This window comes from Vipera berus (genome assembly GCF_964194415.1).
Source record: "Vipera berus genome assembly, chromosome: 3".
NCBI lineage: Eukaryota > Metazoa > Chordata > Lepidosauria > Squamata > Viperidae > Vipera > Vipera berus.
This window is the reverse complement of record NC_138204.1, coordinates 51,245,178-51,258,590: the sequence shown is the minus strand read 5'-3', so window position 1 is coordinate 51,258,590 and position 13,413 is coordinate 51,245,178.

Here is a 13,413-nt window from a genome sequence, read left to right as displayed (position 1 = left end):
CTATCCTGCGTTGCAACCTTTCAGCAATTTTTCTCTTCTGTCCACGACCAGGGAGATTCGCTACAGTGCCATGGGTTGCAAACTTCTTGATAATGTTGCGCACTGTGGACAAAGGCAAATCTAGATCTCTGGAGATGGACTTGTAACCTTGAGATTGTTGATATTTGTCCACAATTTTGGTTCTCAAGTCCTCAGACAGTTCTCTTCTCCTCTTTCTGTTGTCCATGCTTAGCGTGGCACACACAGACACACAATGCAAAGACTAAGTGAACTTTTTTCCTTTTTATCTGCTTTCAGGTGTGATTTTTATATTGCCCACACCTGTTACTTGCCCCAGGTGAGTTTAAAGGAGCATCACATGCTTGAAACAATCTTGTTTATCCACAATTTTGAAAGGGCGCCAATAATTTTGTCCAGCCCATTTTTGGAGTTTTGTTTGACATTATGTCCAATTTGCTTTTTCCCCTCCCTTTTTTGTTGTGTTCCAATACACACAAAGGGAATAAACCTGTGTATAGCAAAACATATGTTCCTGCAATACTTTTCTGTGAGAAATACTTGATTTTCTGGAAAAATTTCTGGGGTGCTAACAATTTCGGCCATGACTGTATATATATATTACTGTATAACAATCATAAAAACAGTAAAGCAACACAACCAAAACAGCACACTACAAACAACAAAAGGAGAAAATGAAGATAGGAATAATAAAATCAGGAGAACAACTGTTTTTAAAAGTTCCAAAATATCAAAAAGGAATGGGCTAGTCTGATCTCAACCAAGTTTGTTCCACAAAATCAGTACTGCCATGGGAAAACAGTGCCTGTTTGTTTTAGACTCCTGGAACTTTTAAAAATGTGAGATTAGTAAATTTCTCTGTTTGAGTTAATTAATTGGCTGGTCCTGATTAGAATAGGTGATCCTGCAGTTAGCCAAGCCATAAAGGGCTTTATAAGTTAACATCAGCTCCTTAAATTGTACCCAGAAACCATTGTAAGGTTTGTTATATGTTCCCAGTGAGAGATGCCAGAAAACATGTTAATGCACAGTTTTATTCAGCTGTCCCATGAATCCATGCAATAGTGAAAAATAGCTAAGTTAGAAAATAACATTTTTTTAAAAAAAAAACCCTCTGGCAAGATAAATGCCTCTATTAGAACAAGGCACAACCTTTAGCTAGCTTTTGAGTTATTCAACTCCTTGCCAGGCTGGTGTGAAATAAAATATAAGGGAGGGGAGTAGAGCATGGTATTTAAACTCCCAAATCCACAGTTTATAATGGAAATGCAGGAACAACTGTGTAAATGTAGGCTTATGCTGCAATCTTATGTTACTTTGGAATAAAGCTCATGGAATTCAGAGGGATTATTTTAAATAAGCTTAAAGATTCCCTTGGATGCTGAAAAGATTTCAGGGTATATCAAGGGCTTCTGGAATAACGAAGAGATAATGAATCTTCTCTTGCCTTTTCAAAATATAACATCTACAGACTCTAATTCCAGCACTGAACTGAACTTCTTTAGTTTAAACACCGGTATCACTGTACTGGGAATTTCTTTCTTTCTCTCTCCCTTTCTTTTACCTTGCAGAAGCAAAAACTACTGGAATTCTAATGAGCAAGTGCCTGTCTGTTAGATCAGTGTTTTTCAACCTTGGACACTTCAGGATATGTAGACTTCAATTAGGAGAATTTCCTATGGAGTTGAAGTTCACTCATTTTAAAGTGGTCAAGGTTCAAAAACACTTTCAGTCAAAAACTATTTGACTGAAAATTATTCCTGCTCCATTCTAAACATTTGACCCTTTGCATGCATTTTATGAGATGGAAAACCCAGCTAACAGCTTAGTGGCTTACAGCACCACCCACTTACTGCTTTGGCAAAATCACAGCTGTCAGAGTGACTGACTCCACCCTGGTTTTGCAGTCCCTTTCAGAACTCAGGGCCAACTTGTGCTATGCTTGGTGCATGTCCCGATTTTTCCCCCCTCTGGAATTGTCCCCTTTCTGCTTTGCCAAGATAATTGAGGTGGGCACATGTGGAAATCAGGGTGCTGGTATTCGGAAGAACAGAGTTGCTCCGGATATTGTATCTGTGCTAAAACCTTTTCACCTTTAAGATAACCTGGGAGTGAGGGAGTGGAGCGGGGAATGTATAACAGCTTGCCAAGTTTTCTTATGTGTGTCGTCACTCCCATGATTTACAATTACAGCCTGGACACACAATAATCCAGCCCTAAGATTTGCCCTTCTACGAAGGATATGTCCCCTTTTAAAGAGTTTTCTTTTCTGCTTCTTAAATACTAGATCATGTGCAGTGATTGGAATTAGAAGATGTTTGTTTAGGTGGGCCCACTGAATCTGATAACAATACTTTAAAGAGGGTGAGCCTTTTCCTGGAATTTCAGACTTGTAAAAAATACTTTTAACCCTTAAGAGTTACAAGATGGGCATTCATGCATACCCCAAATTACCTTTCCTCTTTTGAGTCTTCATCAATGCATAATCTCACAGGAAGTATATACTGTACTTCCAACAGTGTGGCACATGGATAAACCCACCCTCACCAGGTGAGGTGACAATATTTTTTTTAAAAAAACTCTAGTTCCCAATTCAGTGTATTTATTAATTAACCCAACAGAGAAGAGTCTGAACTGATCAGTTAAAATAAAACAACAGATATTTTGTAAAGGGGAATTGATTAAAGATACCATGATTGTCAATCAGTATGAATCAATTTTGGATTACCTTTTACCCATTGATATCCCAAGACTTCTGGCTTTTATACTTCTTGAAGGCAAAGCAATTTTATCCTACGTGAAAGGAGTTTTTTATATCTTCCAAGAAGAGAAAGCAAACTTGGATGATCTGATTTGGTACCTTCCAGGTGTTTCCTACCACGCCAAGTCCAGTCTGGAATGAGGATTTAGATAGGTTTTGATCTGGGCATGCCTGAGCATAAAAGAATAGTTCAACAAGTGGGTAGGAGAATCTTGATCAACCTGCAAAAATCCATTTTTATTCCCAATGTAATTCAGTCCAGAGATTGCTTTTTAAAATTATTTTTAGGATCTTGTTGTTTAGCATGTCTTTAGTATGTCACCTTTGAGTTGAGCTCACTCTTGATGAGTTACAGTTTCCTTGGCATAATATAAATGTGGGTGCTATATTTTCTGGGTTTTCTTTTTTACTTCCAAGTCAAGCTTACAGTACTGGACTTCCCAGCTGTTCCTTCAGCTAAGTACTAACCAAGTACTTGCTTAACTTTGTAAAGGTAAAGGTTCCCCCGCACATGCGTGCTAGTCGTTTCCAACTATAGGGGCCGGTGCACATCTCTGTTTCAAAGCCGAAGAGCCAGCGCTTGTCCGAGGACATCTCCGTGGTCATGTGGCCGGTATGACTAGACGCCAAAGGTGCACCTTCCCACCGTAGTGCTCCCTACTGTATTTTTCTACTTGCATTTTTACGTGCTTTCGAACTGCTAGGTTGGCAGAAGCTGGGACGAGTAACAGGCGCTCACTCTGTTACGCGGCACTCAGGATTCAACTCACCAAACTGCCGACCTTCTGATCGACAAGCTCAGCATCCTAACCCACTGAGCCACCGCGTCCCTAGCTTAACTTTGTAGAACTAGCTAAATGATACTTAATGTGGGCAAACAACTTGAACATTCAGTTGGATAAATGAAGTCCACTTGCTTGTACTTAGATGTTGAAAATGGATAAAGTATTACATTATTTGGATATATTTTTCTCTCAGTCTTCCTGGGTTCCTTTATACCTCACCACTTTACAAAACTATTCTTGTTTGGAGATTGTTACTATGGGATGTTGTGCAGTGGGTGGGCAGCTGAGGTGATCAAGAGCACATGGTTTGAAAAAAAAAAGGTTTTTAGCTATAGCTAATTATGTGATATACCCACCCCGCACAAGCATACACCCAATTTGGTTCAAGGTTTTGTGCAAAGGTAATACTCCGGTCAAATCAAAAGTCAAAAACACTTGCAGGAAACAATTCCCTGCTTCTGTTGGAAATTATACTTTTATGTCAGACTCTGGCAAGCATATCTAGGTTTGAAGAAAAATTCTTCCAATGGCACCCTGTGTTTACAGCAATTCTAATAGCTAGAGGAATAAAAATGATATTTAAAAAGAAGCAAATGTTATTTTTCCATACTAAGATTATGAATATATCAACTCTTCCCATTTATACTGCTGTTTAATGGGTCTTGGTATAACAATGGCATAGGATATTTGTCTAAAGAAAATAATGTTATCAAAGCCATCATCTCTTCCTAGAGACTATTCCCTTGGTTAAACTGAGCCTTAAGCTTCTCAATGACTCCTCTGCTGCTCTACATTTAAACAACAACAAAAGTTAGATTTGTTTTTCCTCTGAAAAAGGCTCCATATTCCAAAGCAGATTGAAAGCCTAGCAGATGTCTAGCTAAAGGTTTATAATGCAGGCATCAATATTTGCTACAAATTAAAAGATTCTTACTGGCTTCAGTTTATGAGCTCCAAATATTGGAGTCTGTTTAGGAAAAATGGAATTGTTGGATGCGCAGTGAAACAACTGCTCAATTGCTGAAGCCATCCAAGTCCTTCCACACCAAATATGAAGAATTGCTGCAAGTCAGAACTTTGTGGCTAATATCCTCTTCCAAAATAAGCTTTATTCTGGTTAAGGATAATGATGCTATGGTATGGTGCTGCTGAAATTTTATCTGTAGATATTTCAAACAGACAGAATAGAAAACAGTGGAAGAAATTTAAGGATTTACTTACTTTAGTACCTTTGCTACATATTTGTTTTATATCCCAAAGCTTATTACTCTTAGCCTTGAACAATCATTGAGTGATTTAGTAAACATTCTAAACAATCCAAGGCACCTACAATAAACAGTATCCATCATTCTGAGATTTACAGTAACTAACTCTTATCTTTCAAGACATAGATAAGTGGAGATGGTATCTTCATTAAGTGAAAATATTAGTTGCACTATCAAATCTACCTCTGGGGCAGTAAAACAATGGCAACTTCTCTCAGTCTGACCCTAAATAGGTTTTGCTAAACATTGAGTCCTGCTGCATATTCTGTTTTAGAAAAATTGTCTTAGATGAAGACAAGAAATGTACAGACCACTTCATCCCATGCTTGCTTACAGTATAGTCCAAGCAATAGGAATACTTTATTGGATGAAAACCATATTTTCTTTAGTCTTTCACACCAGATTCTCAAGGAGCAATATTGCATTGACTGGATCCATGAAGCTTGTTTTTTCCTTGCAAAGACAGAGTAGTTATCCTTTTTATTTTTGAAGATGATTATTGAACTGAGGCATTGTAATATCATGTTCCTAACTGACCTATGTGCTTTTATAAAGAAACCTGCCCCAGTTGCCTAGCCCTGATGTTTGTTGCTTGGACAGCTGAATCTAGGAAGGTGGCAATGGTTTGGAAACAGCAGCTAAGCTGGTCTCTGTGGTTACTAAGATCATGCCCATTTGAAAAACAATTTGGAAAAAGTGCTCTGGACCTTTAGGGCCATCTGTTAGTTGACTTCTAGGATCACCTGTTGCTTATTTCTACTGACAGTAGCTTAGCAGTGGCTAAGTAACCGTAGACAGTATGATTTTTTTTAAAAAATGTTCTGCTTGTACTCCTATGTTTATAGCAGTATCGGCCCTGAATATGCATTTCAAGCAGGGCCTGTGCAGTAACACACTTAGATGCATAAGCATCTGAGCAATTGGATTTGCAGTTTAATTACTGATGTTCTTTCTTCATAGCCTCCATTAACCATATGCACTTGGGAACACCTCTTCACCAAAGTGAGCACAAGCTATTTGAATACACAACAACAACATTACAGATGTAGGTTAAATGCAAATAAAAGCTAGATATCCATTTCCATTAGGGATTTGCCAGCAATGTAGGGAGCATTAAAACTTCTTCACTTTGCCTATAGATAGTTATTTCATTTTTTATGGCCTTAAAGTAGAGCTGATGTGTCCAGATGGAATTTAGCACTATTGCGATCCAAAGAATTAGTGTGATGTTTTATGATGCTCAAACAGCACAGAATAAAATTATTTGGTGGAAGTCATTTGTTTTAAGGAACAGATGCTCAGCTCACGGGATTACCCAGAATTTTCTGGAAGTGCTATTAACTAACTGCTTTCAGCTGTCTCTCCAAATAGTAAAACACATGAATTAAGTCAAGAATTGGAGTTGGGATACTATGTGCCTGATGCAAGAGAAGCTTTCAGCAAACATTTTCTTCAAAAATTTATTTACCTATTAGGTCTGTATGTTGTCTATATAACTCACAAGTCCCACTGTCTGGCAGCAACAATAAAAGAAAATGTAGACATCAATGCAAAGAAACAAAATGTCCAGAGTAAAAAAATATAAATATAAAACAGAGCAGTGAATTAGACGCAGATGGCAACACCTCATTAATCTCCCATGCTCTCCAGAAGAGCTCAGTTTTAGTTAACTACCATAAAGGGCTAATCTAGTTCTGGAGGAGGTTGTTCCAAATTACAGGGGTATTACCCAAAAGCAGCCCCTTTTCACTTCACAGAAATGAGGCACCACCAACAGGTTTATGGGGAGGAATCTCAGAAGAATCGACTCTGCTTGGAGAAGGAAATCCTGCATGGCTTTAGGGGTAATAACCAGCACTTTGGATTGTACAGGTGCAAACTATTGGCTGCCAATGCAGTGCTCACAATACAGATATGCTTCCAGCAATAAACGTCCATGGAGAGAGCTGCTGCATTCTGAACCAATTGCACCTTCTGGGTGATCTTCAAAGGCAGCCCGCAGAGAGAGCATCTAAACTTCAAGGATAAAAGGCAGCCTATGGATGGATGTGTGGAGAGATGGAAGTGGAATGGTTTGTTAAGGACAGAAATCTATGGAGAGGCACTAGCGAATGGGGTTACAGTACTGACTCAGTTGAATTTGCTTTACCTTTTCTCTTTATTTCCTGCCTTTATTTCCTTTTGTTCATGGTTTCTTACCACTTTTCTGCATTTTGCCTAATGTTGCTTTTCTCAAAGGGGCATAGATAGGGTGATGGAGATATATGTACATACATAGATATATTAGTGGGGAGTGTAGCCAATCAGTAACAAGATGTTTCCATGGCGCAGAATGAAGCATCCTTTGCCTTCCCAGCCACCATCTGACTGCTAAAAGGAAGATTTAAAAAGCCCACTTTCTCTTTGGCCCTTCTGCTAATGGATTCTGCTCGAAAGTGGCTTCACCAATCAGCACTGCCACATTACCAGTATTTTCCTTGGAGTTTTCTTGATAGTGGTTTTTTTTTGGTAAATATTTTATTTTGTGCAGTACCTTTAGCGCTTTTATGGTCCTAAATAGCTTGGAATGTGGCTTGTTATTTTTAATCCCCAGGTGTCTAATTGAGATTGGAGCCACAAATGGAATAGCTGGATCAGCCTCCTTTTGTAGGGGATGTTCTAGAGTAGTGTTTCTCCAGCTCAGCAATGTTAAAGTGTGAATTTCAACACCCAGAATTCCACAGCCAGCATGGGGGATTCTGGGAGCTGAAGTCCAGACATCTTAAAAGTTGCTGAACGTGAGGAACACTGCTCTAGACTTTCAACTTGGTGCCAAAAGCTAGAAGGGAGGCCCCAGCCTGAAGAGGCTGGTGCAGGTTAAAATATATTGCAAATAAAAGGGAATAATAAACATTTTGAATTAATCCTGGTGGTCCAGAGCTCGTATGGGTGCTGGGTTTGTTGCACTTGTGTCAGCTGAGGACATGAAGGAAATGAAACAGATTGCAGACTGCAGGCAATAAGACACAGCTTCTTCTAGCCACCTCTTGTATTTAATTTGGGTTTAGGTGTTTAGTAAAAAAAGTGATAAATGCCACTATAGCCTGTGCAGGATGGAGTCTGAGGGCCTTTCCGATTGATTCTCTTCTCTGTGGCCATTCTCCCTTTTACCAGCATTCATCCCATCTCTTTCTTTCACCCAGGACAGATAATTGTGTTGCTTATGAAGCAGAAAATCAGTAGCAAAGATGGTTCTGGACTGAAATGTGCCTGCTCCAGTGTTGCCTTCATTGACAAGACCGTGTGTGTGAACTTTTCATTTATCATATCATTCCCTTGACAATGTGGAGAGACAATATTCACATTAGGAAGCTCAGCAGGGTAGACAGCTGTACTTTTTATGAGAGCTGTTTGTCTTTCATTACAATTTAACCTTTCTCTGAACAAAAGGGGAAAGAGCCTGTGGCAGCAGGTGCAGTTGCAAGCATTCTTTCTGAGTCTCTTTCTCTAGGCCACTGGCCAATCTGCCAACAGGCAGGGGATTAAGAATAGATGATGATCTCATAATTCAAGGACTAGGTATAAAGTAAGAGAGTGCTAGAAGAATCACACTGCTCCACTCATCCTTGAGGTTAGTAGATTGCAAGTAGAAGGACCGAAGAAGGGCTTCTTGCTAAGAGTTGCCTGATGGGAACATTACTCAGCAAAAGGAACATTTTAGAGCACAGACAACCCTTTGGTAACCAAACTCTTGTTCAGCATTGTCAGTAGAAAGTTTATCTATTGACTGTCCTCTTTCATTTATTCATTAGTTATTTGAACTATTTTCATTCCACATTAGCGGTTTTCCCATGATGTTAAGTCTACACATTTTTAGGGGAGTCTTAAACTTGGGGGCAACTCTTTTGCCCCATTAGCGAAGGATTGCTGCCCTCTTTCTTTATAATTGGGATATCCAACATGGTGCCTGGCAACAACCAGCCTGTCCCATCCAATTCCCCCCCCTAGAATTTCAAAATGGAGGCCAATCAAACATCAGTTTCCAACTTCTGCTTTATTTTTTAAGAAACCTTTTAAAGAAACTTCTGAATTCCACATGTATCTAGAGGCATTTTACAATAAATTCTGGAAGGTGGGGCAGTGAGGCTTAAAACAAGCACTTTGATACAGCTGATTTGCTTCACATTTTGTTGAATTACAGTAAAATGCTTGTTTCAAGCCCCCTAGAACTACATACACCGCCTGCCGCATTTGAAGCACTGGAGCAAATGATCTTTTCCACCAGCATGAAGCCCTCAGTGTGGAGAAACCTGAGTTTTTGACTGAAGGAGCTACTTAAAATTGGATTGTTGCAGCAAATGACACTGAGGTGTCTCCTTGATATGGAGCTGTGCAGCTTTCCATGGCCATAGCAGTTAGGCAGGGGGCAAATCATTAAGAGTACACAAAATGATCTGAAACAAACATTGTGTGGCCACTCACTTCCAATTGTATGAGCTCTAAAGAAAACATGTTTTAAAATCTGTGTGTTTTCCAAGTTATTCTAGAGATATTTTTTTTAAAAAAATGTTCCCTTGGTCAATTCTTTGGTGAACTTATTGGCAGACTTGTTATTTAGATCCATTGCTCTATATATTGATTGGAGTTTGTAATCTATGCAAAATGTTCCAAGGAAAAAGAATATTCCAAGGAGCTGGTTTTATTCCAAACTGAGTTTTGATTTTTTTTTCTTATTAAGATATCCTTAAAATATATTTGCTTTCTAGAAATTAGTGTTTCTGGTCATGCCTGCTAGCATGCAGTATGTTCTCAAAATATCCAAATTTTGTTCCAAATCCAAAATTAGTGCAATTAGTGCAGGTTCGAGTCCCACCAGGCTCAAGGTTGACTCAGCCTTCCATCCTTCCGAGGTAGGTAAAATGAGGAGCCAGATTGTTGGGGGCAATAAGCTGACTTTGTAATAATGCCGCTGGGGGGGGCGAAAGCCCTAATAATAAGCAGGCATATACACAGAATGAAGGCTATTGCTAAGCACATTGATTTGTGCTTTAGATTGTACGCCGCCCTGAGTCTTCAGAGAAGGGCGGGATATAAATGGGATTTAAAAAAAAAAATATTTTGAGTCTTCTGTTTTAAAGGAGCATAAAGTTTCCTTTCCTGGCTGAAAATAGGACAGGTATACTTTACATATTTGGAAAAATTAAACAATTTCCAAATGTTTAATACTGCGTAGAGCAGAAACCCAAAACTCAGGGGGAAAGAAATGAAGTCCCTGAGATTCAAAAGCTGGTATCTCTAGTAAATACGGTAGCTGCAATGTCACTGAGACATGTTCAGACTGCAAAATCCCCAAGAGTTCTTTGAACAGCTGCAAACACAGAGCCAAATAGCTTCCATAGGAATTGCTATAATAAGCCAACAGTCAAAACCAGTGACTTTTTAAGATATTTAACAGTTTTTTTGTTTTTATATGTTTAAATAGATGGCAACCCAAGATAATAATAAAATATTATAACCAATGTATCTGTAGTTTTTCTGCAACAGAGTTGAGCAATGAGTGTAGCTGTGGGAAATCCAATTTCCATTACTCCCATTATCTTTGGAGAATGATGATGGAACCTCATGCTATGCAAAATTGAGCACAACATAACTCGCTTTTTAAGGAATGGATCCCATACATAATAAATGATACAACAGTCTTATCTTACAATAATAAATAGCTATACACTTGCTTGAAGCTAAGCTAATTTTTGTTGGCATGCAATGAATGCTCATCATACGATGACAAGCTCCATTTTTTGAGAATTTTATAAAGGTAAGGTAAAGGTTCCCCCGCACATGCGTGCTAGTCGTTTCCGACTCTAGGGGCCGGTGCTCATCTCCGTTTCAAAGCCGAAGAGCCAGCGCTTGTCCGAGGACGTCTCCGTGGTCATGTGGCCGGCATGACTAGACGCCAAAGGCGCATGGAACGCTGTTACCTTCCCACCGTAGTGGTCCCATTTTTCTACTTGCATTTTTACGTGCTTTCGAACTGCTAGGTTGGGCAGAAGCTGGGACGAGTAACAGGCGCTCACTCTGTTACGCGGCACTCGGGATTCGACCCGCCAAACTGCCGACCTTCCGATCGACAAGCTCAGCGTCCTAACCCACTGAGCCACCGCATCCCTCCTTGAGAATTTTACAATTGTGCAATTCCTTACATGTCTGATAAATAAGCCTATTGGAATTCAACAGAGCAATTAATCATTGGCAAGAGTGGACAGGGGAGGTGCCCAATTTGCCACCCTTCCCACTTTGGGTAATGCTTCCAGAGCCTTTCCAAAAGTCCTTATGAATTGTAATTTCCAAACAAACCTACAAATATTTGCTATTTTAATTAGGCTTAATCACAGCTATGCAAAACGTTTTTGCAATGGTCCATCCTAAAGATGTATGTATATATCAAATGGCCCACCCTGAGCAGAACATTCAGCCAGCTGCTGTTGGTACTGACAAAGAGAGCTTTTTCTGCGTGGGCTGCAGTTTGTATTCAAAATTGAAATGAAGAAAACTGCTTAAAGGAAACTTTGGTTTTAAACTGAATGAAATTGAAATCAATTGAAATACAGTTCTGTGTCCTTGCCTTGCTGCTTTTTGAAATATGGGCCACTGGCATGCCATTTAAAGGCCAGGAATGGCCCTCAGCTCCGAAAGGGAGGCACCCCCTCCACACTGTATCAGATTGCAATCTAAGGCCTCCTTTCTATTTTCCATGTCAAACATTATGGCTATATAAGTTAACTGACTTTTTCCTTCATTAACCTCTGGTCATTTCCAATTCCCTTTAACTGTCTATGCCAGGGGTGGGCAACCTGGGCTCTTTTATAACTCGTGGACTTCAACTCCCAGAATTCCTGAGCCAGCATGGCTCAGCTTGGAAACTCCCTTTCCCCTCAGCATGGCTGGCTCAGGAATTCTGGGAGTTGAAGTCCACGAGTCACAAAAGAGCCAAGGTTGCCTACCTCTGGTCTATGCTCATCAGACTGCTAACATGGAAAATACTTTAGAAACAGAAAAGCATATTCAAGCTGCTACATTCAATCCTGGACACAGCATTATCAATGCCCTTTAATGGCATACTCACTCTAGGGCAGGGGTAGGCAACTGACTCAGGAATTCTGGGAGTTGAAGTCCACGAGTCATAAAAGAGCCGAGGTTGCCTACCCCTGCTCTACGGTGATGACTGTAAGTCACAGGTATCTTTCAGAGCACCTACATTTTTCAATGATTTTCTTAAAAAGAAGACAACATTCAAATATACATTTGGAGTTTTCCGCTCAAAGAATAGAAAAGCATATCAGTAAACACATTTTATTTTAATGTGTGCGTGTATGATATATATATTTTACAGACCCTGCTGTATAGCATTTATTTTCCATCAACAAATGGTGTGCTAGGCACTTCACAATTTGAGGATTTTTTTAAAAAAATACATAAAAGATTCAGCTTTTTGGTAAAAACCCAATACATTTCCTCACGGATATGGCATACAATGAAACACTTGTACATTTATGGTATATGATAAGGCATTTTTTGTATCTCCAGAAATAATAGCACCCTCCCCATGGAGGTTTACTTTCTTTTTTTCTATGATGGAGGTAGAATGGAACCCACCTGTGGTTCTCTTTTGCTTAAGACATGATTGATTTGATTATCTTCTTTATCCAACAACAGAAATGTTTCTCCTCCTTGATACATTGAGGCCAGATGAAGCATCTTTACCAGCTTCTATCCTGTATTTAACCATATTTCCAAACCTCAACTCCCAGTGCAAGTTGAAAGGATAGTTAAGATCTCAACTCAATTCTTCAAAAACTGAATTTATTCCAAAGCCTGTCTATCTATGGTTGGGTTTGATGGTACCTACTCTCAGTGATTTGAAAACTGTAGCTTTTGCAGAGGTATTTTCTGAGTGGAAAGCTCTTGCTTTCTCTGGCAATTCAAATTTCTAAATAAAATAATGGAAAAAGGTGATTCTAGCTGCTTGGAAGAAAGGCTAGTAGTACCTGTTATACAGTTTCCCAACCAGCATGGGAATTTTGGGAGTTGAAGTCCATGGATCCTAAAAGTTGACAAGTTGCACTATTGTGTTTACTTAATTCCCTTTAAACTCCTGAGGAAAGTGTGTTCTAAAACAGGGTATGATGCATGGAAACAAAAAGTAGCCTTTTAAATCAAGGATGACAGCAAAGTCATTCATTATTATATTGCCCTCAAGTATTTAATTTAAAAAACAAAACTATAGCTAAAGGGAAAAAACAATGTATTTCTTCATTGACTGGACAGTTCTTATTTAGTTAAACCATTGTTTTCAACCTTCATGAATGTAAATTCCAAGTTGCCATAATTGTCATCAGGAATGCATACAATGCTTTAGTGAGGCACATATTCCATGGTTCAGATGGAGAATTTAAATCAAATGGTGCTATCTAGTTCTCAAAAACCACTTAATGTCCAGTCCTTTATGTGCTGAAGCTAATACATCTTAAATCAACAGGGTGACAAAGATCAAGCTCCGTGCTACATGTTTAAGGGTTAAAATGCTCAGGTTACTCACATTTTAAAC